Below are 11,498 nucleotides of genomic sequence, written 5' to 3' on the forward strand. Positions count from 1 at the left end.
ATTTATTTATTTTGAGACAGGGTTTCTCTGTATAGTCTTAGCTGGCCTGAAGTCACTTTGTAGACCAGGCTGGCCTCAAACTTACATTGATTGCCTGCCTCTGCCTCCTATGCCCTTCTCCATATTATTTTTAAAAGGCCAATAAATTTACTGTGACAGACTCTGAAGAATAACATTAGACTTCTCTCCAAAAAATCTTAAGAAGCTAGCTGGGCACGGTAGCGTACACTTTTAATCTCAGCACTTGGGAGGCAGAGGCAGGCAGATCTCTGTGAGTTTGAGACCAGCCTGATCTACAAAGAGAGTTCCAGAATACCCAGGGCTATTACACAGGGAAACCCTGACTCAAAGAACCAAAACAAACAAACAAACAAAAACAAAAACAAACCCCAAAAAACCCCACCAAACTTAAAAGCCAAGGAATCCATGGGATGAGATATTTCATGCCCTGAAACTAATAACTGCCCCCACAATATTGCTGTATCTGGCAAAAGCATGTTGTAAAATTAATGGGCAAATAAAAACCACCTAAGGTAACCACAAACTAAAACAATCTGTGACCACTAAGCCAGCTCTGCAGAAAACATTGTAAACACAACCACAAAAATCCCATAGTCAAAAATATGAGTGCAAGCCTGGAATAGTGGTGCACATCTGTAACACCAGCACCGGGGTGGCAGAGGCAGGGGGATCTCTGTCTACATAGAAAGTTACAGGACAATTAGAGCTACATAAAGAGACTCTGTCAAAAAACATTTTTTTAAGGCTATTCTATTCACAAGATCCCCAAGAACTACCTGGTGGTGGCACACGCCTTTAATCCCAGAACTCAGGGGACAGAGGCAGGCGGATCTCTGTGAGTTTGAGGCCAGCCTGGTCTACAAAGTGAGTCCAGAACAGTCAAGACTACAAAAAGAAACCATGTCTCAAAAAAATGAGGGGGGGCGGCGAGAGGAAAGAGAGAAACAATGAAAGAATGACAGATATCTAAAGCAATTCTGATTAGAAATAATACAGGCATCCTGAGTTCAATTCCCAGCAACCACATAGTGGCTCATAACCTTCTATAATGTGATCTGATGCCCTCCTCTGGCCTGCAGGTGTACTCGCAGGCAGAACATTGTACACATAATAATAAGTAAATAAATCTTAACAAAAATAATGTAAAGAAGAAGAAGAAGAGAGAAGAAGAAGAAGAAGAAGACGAGAAGAAGAAAGAGAGAGAGAGAGAGAGAGAGAGAGAGAGAGAGAGAGAGAGAGAGAGAGAGAATGTTTAGCCGGGCATAGTGGCACATGCCTTTAATCCCAGCACTTGGGAGGCAGAGGCAGGAGGATCGCTGTGAGTTCGAGGACAGCCTGGTCTACAAAGTGAGTTCAGGACAGCCAAGGCTACACGGAGAAACCCTGTCTCAAAAAACCAAAAGAAGAAGAAGAAGAAGAAGAAGAAGAAGAAGAAGAAGACAGGCTACAGAGTGGGAGGAAAAAAAATCCAGCTCTCCATCTGTGGGGGTCAGCTCTAGCTGTTTACTTGTCTCAATCTACTAGAAAGACCTGAAAAGAGAGTCTTTTCTTCCTCCTCTTCTTCCTCCTCTTCTTCCTCCTCCTCCTCCTCCTCCTCCTCCTCCTCCTCCTCCTCCTCCTTCTTCTTCTTCTTCTTCTTCTTCTTCTTCTTGGTTTTTCAAGACAGGGTTTCTTTGTGTAACAGCCCTGGCTGTCCTGGACTTACTTTGTAGACCAGGCTGGCCTCAAACTCATGGAGATCTGCCTGCCTCTGCCTCCCAGGGTTGCTGTGAGTGCTGGGATTAAAGCTGTGCACCACCACGCCCAGCAAGAAGAGAGTCTTAATGAGGGACTGCTAGAACAGGCTGGCTTAGGAGGGATGCCTGTCAGGAATTATCTTGGTTGTAGTAATTGAAAAACAACAACAACAAAAAACTAAGATACTGGCCAGGCACTGTGGCGCATGCCTTTAATCCAGGCACTTGACACTCAGGAGGCAGAGGTAGGTGGATCTCTGTGAGTCTGAGGCCAGCCTGGTCTACAAAGCAAGTCAGAACAGCCAGGGCTACACAGAGAAACCCTGTCTCAAAAGAAACCAACAAATCACCCATCAATAAATGGGCTTGTGGCTTCAACAGATAGTCACACAGGAAGTACATGTGTCCTACAAATTGATGAAAAATTTACAATACCCTTAGCCATCAGAGAATTGTAAATCCAAGTAGCATTGAGTTTCCACTTCAGGCTAGTCAGAATGCCTATCATCAGGACAAAAAAAAAGTTATTGTCAAATGGGCTGAAAATATAACTCAGTGGTACAGCAATTACCAAGCATGCATGAGGCCCTAGGCTCATATCCCAGCATAGGAAAAATATACTGTCAAGGATACAAGGCCTTATACGTAGCTGGCAAGAATGTAGTCAACAGGGATTACTCAAAAGTCTAAAAATAGAACTGTCACGTGCCAGCTGTGCCGCTCATGACAATATATCTAAAGGGCGCTAAATCAACTTGTCTTAGTTAAGGTTATGATTGCTATGATAAAACACCACCATCAAAAGCAACTTGGGGAGAAGAGGCCTCATCTGGATTGCATAGCCCAAGTCACAGTCCATCAAGCAAAGACAAGGCAGGAACTCAATACAAGGCAGGAACCTGGAGGCACAAGCTGATACAGAGGCCATGAAATGAATGCTGCCTACTGGCTTGCTCCTCATGCCTTGCTCAGCCTGCTTCCTTATAGCAGCCAGGGGTAGTACTACCCACAATGGGCTGGACCTTCCCACATTAATCACTAAGATGCTCTACAGACTTGCCTACAGCCTGATCTTATAGAGGTGGTTTTTTTCCCCTCAGTTGAGGTTCCCTACTCTCAGATGAATTTAGCTTGTTTCAAGTTGACATAAAGCTAGCCAGCATGTCAACACACCGCAGAGATGCCTGTGCATCAATGTTTAATGTTTCACTATTCAAACCAGCCAATACATGGAACAAATGCATAAAGAATGTGAAGTATACACAGACATACACAATAGAGTTTTATCTAGTCATAAAGAAAAGCAGCATTAGCTGGGTGTGGTGGCGCACGCCTTTGATGCCAGCACTAGGGAGGCAGAGGCAGGAGGACCTCTGAGTTAGAGGTTAGCCTGGTCTACAAAGCGAGTCCAGGACAGCCAGGGCTGTTACACAGAGAAAGCTTTTCTTGAAAAACCAAAAATAAAAAATAAAAAATAAAAGAATAGCAGTATTTGTCAGGTGGTGGTAACGCACACCTTTAAACTCAGCACTCTGGAGACAGAGGCAGGCAGATCTTTGAGTTCTAGACCGGCTTAGTCTACAGAGTGTAGGGTACATGGACTGTATCACTTATATCACCTGGGAAATCGGCATGCAGCTAGAACGAGGCTGAGACATCCACACCGGGAAAATCTCAATCTTGGGACCAGCCCCAAGTAAGGATCGCTTCCTCTCTGTTCTGTGCCTACAAAGCAGTCCTGTGGCCCCCGCCCCCCCAATTCTCCAGGTAGTTACATAGCGAAGCACCTGGAGTGCGTCTCTATGCAAATGAGACATCCCAGTACCTTAAGCCTCCAGCCAATGATAAACACCCTGGAAACCCCTTCTCACTCCCCAAGGTTCATCAAACATCTGTTCGCCCCAAATGAAGACACATACACGCTGTTTCACCAAATATCATCTAAGAGTCGCTGTGTCACTGTGAGAGCTCCGAGCTGAAAAGCTGTTACACTTGAAGAAGGCTTTCTCCCTCCAGGCACTCAGCACAGACTTTAGGACCCTCGGAGCTGCCTGCCCGGCTAGGCTTCATTCCTCTGGGTCCCGTGTCTGCGCGCTCTAGTGCCTGGACGCCCCAAAGGAAAGAAGCAGAGCCCAGGCTGCGATTCCCTAGAAGAGCTATAACACTAAAATCCCTGGAGAAGGCTTTCTCCTCGCAGCACTCCTATCCGGACAAGGATCCTGCAGACCCGCCCTTCCCGCTGGGCTTCATGATTCCTAGCCTGGTGTGCAGCACCTGGATGCCCCAAGGGAAGAAGCGAGCTCCAGACAGACAACAGAGCGAGTTCCAGGACAGCTAGGGAAAAACAAAACAGAACAAAAAGAAGAGCAGGCTCACCCCAGGCACGACCAGCCAGTGTCTATCACCCCAGCGCTTAGAACGGAGAGGCTGGAGGATCACCCCACATTCAAGTTTACTTGATTTACACAGCATGTTTTAGACCAGCCATGGTTGCATAGAGAGAGAGAGATCCTACCTAGAATAAATAAATAAAAATAAAAAAGCCGGGCGTGGTGGTACACGCCTTTAATCCTAGCACTCGGGAGGCAGAGGCAGGCGATTGCTGTGAGTTCCAGGTCAGCCTGGTCTACAAAGTGAGTCCTGGACAGCCAAGGCTACACAGAGAAACCCTGTCTCGAAAACCCAAAAAATAAATTAATTAAATAAAATAAAAAAGAAAGAAAGAAAGAAAAGGAAAAAAAGAGAGAAATGGACAAAATAGTTAAAGAGACATATCAGAAGGGAGAAAATCCAAGTTGATTTAAATATATATGTATTATACTATATATATTATATGATATTATGTATATATTAATTACATGAGGCAGCCTAAATGAGAACTGGCCCCCACAGGCCTGTGCTGTCTGAGCGTTTGGTAGAGCTGTCATGGGAGGCCTTGCTGCAGGAAGCGCATCACCAGGGCTGGGCTTTGAGAGTTTATAAACTGACTCACCTCCAGTTTGCTCTCTCTGCTCTGTGCTTGTGTTGCTGTGTGGCCTCTCAGCTTCCTGTTCCTGCCTGACATTTCTTCTTCCTCTAGAACCAAGAGCTTATTACAAACTCCTCCTTCCAGATGTAGCTGTGGAAATGGCATTCATCACAGTAACAGAGAAATAATATTAGAGAAATACAAATCACTACACACCCTAAAATAACTAAAAGATTTTAGGTTTTAGGTGTGTGTGTGTGTGTGTGTGTGTGTGTGTGTGTGTGTGTGTATGTGCACGCGTTTGTTTTTTTTTTCCAAACAAGGTTTCTCTGTGTAGCCCTGGCTATCCTGGAACTTACTCTGTAGACCAGGCTGGCCTCAAACTGAGAGGCTTGTTTTGTTTTGTGACAGACAATGTACCCCTAGCTGGCCTGGATCTCACTAAATATGCTTTTTCTGTGTTGAGAAAAATGGCACATAGCACAAAGTGCATAAACCATTAACAAAATATAAATAGCAAATGTATTACAGTGCAAACACCCATGTGACTAGAGCATGCACTGGCCACATGTCAGTGGCCCCTACAGGCTTCCGTCTGTGGCTAAAACCTCCTTCTTCTCTGCGCTTCTCTGGTTGCCTACTTTGGGGCTCAGTCTTCTTTACTTACACCCAACACATTCAAGGTGCAGTCACAGGGAGTGTAGTTGCTGTTGTCACTGTACAATACACTGTTTTACGGACATCCTGTAATTTATATGTCCTTTCTCCCATGGGACACACAACATTTCTAGTCTGAGACAACAGCAAGATAACTTGCTATATTTGCCACTTACTTCCTGGTTCACAGAGTTGCACACTTCTTGGGATGTGTCTCCTTTAAAAGCTGACAGGTAGGGCCTTGCCATGGGAGAAGGCGCCCCGGGATCATTTCCACCCATAGATAAGACAGGGAGAGGATAAAGGGGTTTGGGGTACATGGAGATGCCAGGTGTGTGAGTCCAGGACAGCCAAGGCTACACAGAGAAACCCTGGCTCGAAACAAACAAACAAAATACAAGCAAACTTCTTTCTCTCTGCCTCTCACAATCCAACTGGACGAAGCACATTTAATTTCTTCTGCCTTTGCATACTCCACACAACCCAGTGCAGGTCCCATGACCCCTGAGGGGACAGAACTCAGGGCTGAGTCACCTGACTGCCCTGCATTTCTATGAAGTGGATTCTAGAACCTGGAGCAGGGAGAATTGTTCTCAGCAGATGATGACTGCTGCCTCCCGCGGGGGAGCTGAGAAGAAGGAAACCAGAATCCCGGAGAGGAAGGCACTAAGCAGCCGGGGAACCCGGGGACCAGAGGGATAGGTTGGGGACACTTGTTGCTCTTGCAATGGACCAGGATTTAGGTCCTAGTGCAGACGACATGTAGCCTCAGCTGCAGAAAAGCTGAACCTTCTTCTAACACCCCCAGGCAACGGGCAAACACATGCATGCAGGCAAAACCCATACACATAGAGCAAAATGATCTTTAAATTTATGTATTTATTATTATTTGGGAGGGGGTTGGTTTTTTGTTTGTTTGGTTTGGTTTTTTGAGACAGGGTTTCTCTCTGTAGCCTTGGCTGTCCTGGACTCCCTTTGTAGGCCAGGCTGGCCTCAAAGGCACAACCATACACCTGCCTCTGCCTCCCAAAGTGCTGGGATTAAAGGCCTGACCACTTACGAGTAGCTCTTTTTGGTTTTTTGAGATACAGTCTCACCATGTCACCGTGCCTAGCCTGAAACTCACTGGTGTGGGCAAGGATGGCATAGAATTTACAGAGATTTACCTCTGCCTCCCAAATGCTAGAATTAAAGGCATATGCTACCACACCCAGCTTTAAAAAAAAAAAATTAAAGAAATTTAAAAAAACAGAACAAAACTCCAGAAATTAAGTGAGACCCTAGAGCTCACGAGGCTGTACGTACCTTGAGTTTGCTCCAGCAAACATGGGCAGTCCTTAATGATCACTCTCAAAAGTCAATAATGATGTGTAAAAAAAAAAGAAAGAAAGAAAAACAAAACAAAACAAAAACCAATAAAATGTTGTATTTTGGGTGGGAGGTGGTGGCGCATACCTTTAATCCCAGCACTCGGGAGGCAGAGGCAGGCGGATCGCTGTGAGTTTGATGCCAGCCTGGTCTACAAAATGAGTCTAGAACAGCTACACAGAGAAACCCTCTCTTGAAAAACAAAATAAACAAGCCACATTTTAGTAACAGAGATGAAACCAGGCACAGGTCACTAGGTTAAAACTCCATTTGTTCTCTCTCTCTCTCTCTCTCTCTCTCTCTCTCTCTCTCTCTCTCTCTCTCTCTCCCTCCCTCCCTCTCTCTTCCCCCTCCCCATCCCTGCTTTGACTTTTGTTTTTATTTTGGTAGCTGAGGGCGGTAATAATCGCCAACTTGACAGCATCTAAAATCAACTAGGAAAAAAAATAAGACCACCTAGAAGACCTGCCTCTTGGCATGTCCATGAGGAAGTTTGTAGACCGGATTAGTAGAGGTGGAAAAACTCACCCTAAACATGGACTGGACTGAATAAGAAGGAGAAAACAAGACAAGCACCTGCAGGGCTGGAGAGATGGCTCAGTGGATAAGGGTACTTGTGATGCCCGAGCTACCGCGCGCGCGCACACACACACACACACACACACACACAATAACACAGCAGGTCCTTCATGCTAAGAGAGCAGCAGCCACAGCAGCACCCGTGGCAGCACTTTATTATTCTTGTCCGGCCCCTCCAGAGTTCCAAAGAGCCTTCTTATAGGCAGCAAAACAGGAATCCTCCTCCCAGGTGAAATCCCTCAAGAGGTGATTGCACACAGGAGGAAAAGTCTCAAGGAAAGGAGGGGCGCATTCTCAGAGCAGTAAACACGACTAGCTAACCAAGATAAACACAGATGTGGAAGCTGCTAGAAACAGGACATGAAACAGCAAGACAGGCAGGCAGCCCAGTCGGGCCTGGTTCCTACAGGTACTGGCTACTCATCCAGAGGACCTGAGTTCAATTCCCAGCAACCACATGGTGGCTTATAAGCACCTATAAAGTGATCTGGTACTCTCTTCCATCATGCAGGCATACGTGCCAATAGAGTACTCATAAACATGAATAAATAAATCTTTATTTAAAAAAAAGGTAAGCATCAGCATCCATCTCTCACCACTTCCTGACTATGGATGCTACGTGACCAGATACCTCATGCCGTCCCTTTGTGATGGACACACCCTCAAACTGTGAGACAAAATGAATCCTTCCTTCCTTGAGTTGCTTTTGTGGAAAACGTTGTTACAGCAACCAGAAAAGCAACTAACGCACCAAGTCGGTCGCTGTTGAAGTTACCCTGGACTCTGTGAGTAACAGAACTCATGGATGAAAGTGTTTATGATGAGGGACCCAAAACCCTTCCCCCACGTCACTGAGCCCTGCAGGACAGATTCCAGCCTGCTCCATGACGACAGATGCTTGTGACAGCAGGCTGCAGCCTCTCATGAGCTCATCGCTCGCACAGGCATCCACAGCGCTAACTTCAGCATTCCTTTCTGAATCAGAAGTGCGATGGTGTGAGGTGATCTCGTGATCTCGTGGTCTGTCATCTGCGCACATCCCACCCCTCCTTTGTTTGCCTTACCTTAAAAGGCACGAAGTTCCTGACAATCCCCTGAGGACAGACATGACGTCACCCAATCCCTTTGTCTGTTCTGCCCAGCATGGATGTGAACGCAACTAACTCAACCTCCTTTTGGTCCTTATCTCTTTAATTGTGTGTTAGGGTGACAGGCTGTGCCTCACCTGTGGAGACTCTGGAGCTAAAAAGTCTGGTAAGAGAGCTAAATTCTACCTTCAGTGAGGAGTGCTCCCGCCATAGTCAAAGAAAAACTAAAACAGACTTCAAAACAGTCTAGCTGAACTGCAAGTGGCTTAACTGACAGATTCTGAAGAAAGATTCCAGTTCTGGTCACCGTCATTTTCACACGCAGCATCGAAGAATTGCTAGTTAAGCGAAGAAACGGAAAACTAAATAATGAAGCATTAGCTAATGAAAAGAGCTGGGTGTGGTGGTGCTTGCCTTTAATCCCAGCGCTCGGGAGATAGAGGCAGGTGGATCGTTGTGAGTTCAAGGCCAGCCTGGTCTATAAAGTGAGTCCAGGATAGCCAAGGCTATACAGAGAAATCCTGTCTCAACCGAAAACCAAAAAAAAAAAAAAAAAAAAAAAAAAAAAAAAAAAAAGAAAGAAAGAAAGAAAAAAGAAAAAGAAAAGAAAAGAAAAGAGAACTAGAAATAATGGAGGGGTTGGGGAGATAGCTCAGTGGTTAAGAATACTGACTGCTCTTACAGAGGACCCAGGTTCAATTCCCAGCACCACATTGGAAGCTCTCAAGCACAGTTCCAGGGGCACCTTCTCCCAAACTTTGAAGGTATTTGCATGAACATGGTGCACATACACTTAGGCACACGCACATATAAAATAATTTTGTCGGGGTGGGGTGGGGTGGGGTGGGGTAGGTTGGGTTGGGTTTTTTTTTTCTCAGCACTCAGGAGGCAGAGGCAGGCAGATCTCTTTGAATTCAACAGCATGGCCTACAAAGAGAGTTCCAGGAAATCCATGGCTGTTGCACAAAGAAACACTGTCTCAAAAACCATAAAAGAAAAAGTTGTGGAAAATGAAAAATATCAATGAGTAAATATGCAAACATTTCAAATTCATAAGAATTTGGTTTTGGTTTTGTTTGTTTTGTAGGGGTGGGCTTGAAAGGGTTCCATCTAAATCTAGAACAATGAGAATACATTTTTCTACTACGGTGGCATCTTGTTTTTTGTTGTTGTTGTTTTGATTTTTCAAGACAGAATCTCTCTGTGTAGCCTTGACTGTCCTGGACTTGCTTTGTAGGCCAGGCTGGCCTCGAACTCACAGCGATCCGCCTGTCTCTGCCTCGTGAGTGCTGGGATGTGGGCTCTGTTCTCCGAAAGGCTGGGCTGAAAATCTGGCCACAGAGGTGTTTTCAGCCTTCTGGAGGCTAGCTGAAGAATGCTCCGTCCTGAGAACCGGTCGCAGAGAAGGCCTTCTGGGCAGGGAGGAAGCGCAGGACAGTTGCTCTCAGCCAGGTTGAGACAAGAGAAATCTATGTCCCTTCCAGAGGGGGAAGGGGGCCTCTGGCTTGCGAAAGGCTGAACTACACTTTATTAAAATAAAGATAAAAGAGTCAAACAACTAGATTTTAATTCACTAAGCTGAAAAGCTTCAGGAGAGCTATGGGGAAGGGATGGGGGGGGGGGGAGGTGCCTCGTAACCTTCCAGCCTCTGGGTTTTTAAACTAAGCTTACTTGAATAGCAGGAGACATTCCCAGGACACTTCCCCAGGCTGGTCTCCAGGGTACCTCTGATATGTTTTTCTTCAAAGAGCCAGCTTTTGATACCTTTTGTGTGTGTTAGGGTCTGCAAGGAACTATCCTTTAACACATCTGGGTCTGGGGGGAGGAGGGGGGCCTGTTGTCATCAGGGGGTCCGCTCACCTACGTTAGAACACAAAGTTTACCTTCAGACAAAGGCCCACAATGGGATTAAATGTGTGTGCCACCATGCCAGGCCCTAGTGTGGCATCTTGATTCAGGCACCTTGTTACCACAGCCCTGAGAGACAAGCATCTTTCTCAAGGAGGTGGAACTTGATTCTCCTGCCTTCAGGGTGGGCTGAATGATGGGTCTTTCCAGTGTGGAAGTAAGCTTCTGTTTGCTTGGCCTGTTATTTGTTTTGAAGACAGGGCATACTCAAACTCAAGTTGGCCTCAGACTTGTTATACTGACGAGGATGACCTTGAACTTCTGATCCCCCTGTCTCAGCCTGGAAATGTCTGAAGTATCCACCAGAGAAGACCACTCAGATAGCCAATAGAAAGTCTTTATTACCCACCTAGTGACTACACTGGGCATTTTGGACCTGAGTGCAGACCTGAGCCTTCCTCAGTGTGGGCTGCATTGAGACACCTCAGTTAGCAAGAATGGTAAGCCAAAAACTTAAGGACAGAAGCAAAAGGGCAAGGTTAATACGTTTATGGACTTCCCCAGAACTATGCACTGTGATGGATCGGGTATTTGTTCTTCTTTTGGCAGGTGGTACTGTCTCTAATCTGAGTTCCAAGGCCTTAATGGTATTTCCACCATGGCGTCAGGTGTGCTAAGGCCTGAGGGCCTGTTACACCAAGCGCTGGGGTATAGGCATGCACCACCACAGTGAAGCATGTGCTCTGGCAATCAAAACCAGAACGTTGCTAGGCGTGGTGGCGCACGCCTTTAATCCCAGCACTCAAGAGGCAGAGGCAGGTGGATCGCTGTGAGTTTGAGGCCAGCGTGGTCTACAGAGCGAGTTCCAGGACAGCCAAGGCTACACAGAGAAAGCTAGTCTCGGAAAAACCCAAAAAACAGAACAAAAACAAAAACAAAAACAAAAAACCCACAACCAAACAAAAAAACCCAGAACCTTGTATATGCTAAATGTCACTCTACCAACTGAGCCACAGACGAGTCTTTTTTGTTTTATTTTGCTTTGTTTTTTGTTTGTTTGTTTGTTTGTTTTGTTCTTAGACAAGGTCTCACTGTGTAGCCCTGGCTGGCCTGGAATTCATTATCCAGACCAGGCTGATGTCCAATTTGCACAATCCTCCTGTCTTAGCCTCCCTGGGGCTAAGATTATAGGCACACACTACTGTGTCAGACAGCCGCCTGCTGCTCTATGAG

This window comes from Acomys minous, assembly GCF_964271855.1.
Source record: "Acomys minous genome assembly, chromosome: 13".
In the NCBI taxonomy this organism is placed as follows: Eukaryota; Metazoa; Chordata; class Mammalia; order Rodentia; family Muridae; genus Acomys; species Acomys minous.